The sequence below is a fragment of the Sinocyclocheilus anshuiensis genome, unplaced genomic scaffold, assembly GCF_001515605.1.
Source record: "Sinocyclocheilus anshuiensis isolate Anshui unplaced genomic scaffold, SAMN03320099.WGS_v1.1 scaffold4127, whole genome shotgun sequence".
In the NCBI taxonomy this organism is placed as follows: domain Eukaryota; kingdom Metazoa; phylum Chordata; class Actinopteri; order Cypriniformes; family Cyprinidae; genus Sinocyclocheilus; species Sinocyclocheilus anshuiensis.
In genome coordinates this window covers 68,887-70,207 of record NW_015544339.1, presented here as the reverse complement: position 1 = coordinate 70,207, position 1,321 = coordinate 68,887, and the positions used below count along the sequence as shown (strand labels likewise).

The following is a 1,321-nucleotide window of genomic DNA, read 5'->3' as shown; positions in this document are numbered from 1 at the left end:
CCAGGGAAGCGGCCAGGGCCAGGGAAGCGGCCAGGGTCAGGGCCAAGGACAGGGTCAGGGCCATGGAAGCGGTCAGGGCCAGGGTCAAGGCCAGGGTCAAGGTCAGGGCCAGGGTGGCGGGCAGGGCCAGGGAAGCGGCTATGGCCAGGGAAGTGGTCAAGGGAGCGGTCGGGGATGTGGTTATTGAAATGGTCATGGGAATTTTGCATTACACTTACTGGAGATCTTTTCAATTCAGTGCTTTATTCATATGGCATGTTTTCCCTGTTTGCTCAAACAGTTTAGAAAATTCTTTCCCCCTCACCTCCTCAAATAAAAATAATTGCTTGATTAAGTAGTTGGTGTTTTTGGTATCATTTTGGCAGTTTTTTTTCCACATAACTGCTTTCTGGCGTCAGTGCTTTAAGTTCCTCTCCCTGAGACCTGGGGGTTGTTTCATAAAACTAGTTTACCAAATAAGCCAGGCTTATTTCAGTTATTCTGACTTGTCACTTGATTTGGTTTCATAAAGCAAACTTACCATAGCTCAAGCTCAGTAGCAAACTTACCATAGCTCAGTCACTCTGGCAACTTATGCTGGGAAACTAACCTGGTCCGGAGCAGGCTAATGCCGTGTTCACACTGCACGACTATCTGAGGTAGCGGTCAGTCGCTGCTGTGTTCACATTGCACGATGGATCGGCGACCGGAGGTTACACACTGCGTGACTTTACAATAGGAAGAATCGCCGACAACTGTCTTTTCCGCAAACTATGTTTCACAACAAAACACACGCAAGAAGTGATAAGGAAATAACGAGAGAACCCTCGTGCGTCAGACCGGAGTTCTCCAGCAAGACTGGACTTATTAAAAAAATTATATAGCCCGCAAATTGTGTGTGATTTCCAGCTACAAGGAGAAAAAGAAAAACCGATTATGCAGGAGGGAGATGCAGGGAACAGGGATTAGGTGTTCTGCAAAGGGAGTTGGAGGTAAATAATTTTGCAGTAACTGTTATGCTGATGTTGTGGCTGGTCAAGCAAATGTTTGTGCTGGTTTCTGTATGATATTGTTCATATATCTATTAAAATGCTGATATTCTGGTCTATAACTCCTTCCCGAACTTCCCTCTGCCCTGTGTCTTGGTCTCTCATTGGCTATAGGTCATCGCCGATGTAGTTTTCAGTCAGAAATCATTGCACACAGCGTGATTGCGAATCGCTGACAGCTCCAGATATTTAGCATGCCAAATATTTTGCGGGTGTCGGCGATTCCCTCAGATCGCTTCTTTGATAATTCACACTGCGTGATTGTCACTCGCGTGAACGAGCACCAATTTGCC

The 1,321-nt window shown here is 46.4% G+C and overlaps 1 long non-coding RNA gene across 1 annotated transcript; it reads left to right on the top strand.

Moving 5' to 3' along the window:
- On the top strand, positions 1 to 332 carry LOC107698161 (uncharacterized). The gene is made up of 2 exons (XR_001635316.1): positions 1 to 71; positions 102 to 332. It is a non-coding gene; the product is annotated as an uncharacterized LOC107698161 (long non-coding RNA).
- The last annotated feature ends 989 nt before the right edge of the window (positions 333 to 1,321 follow it).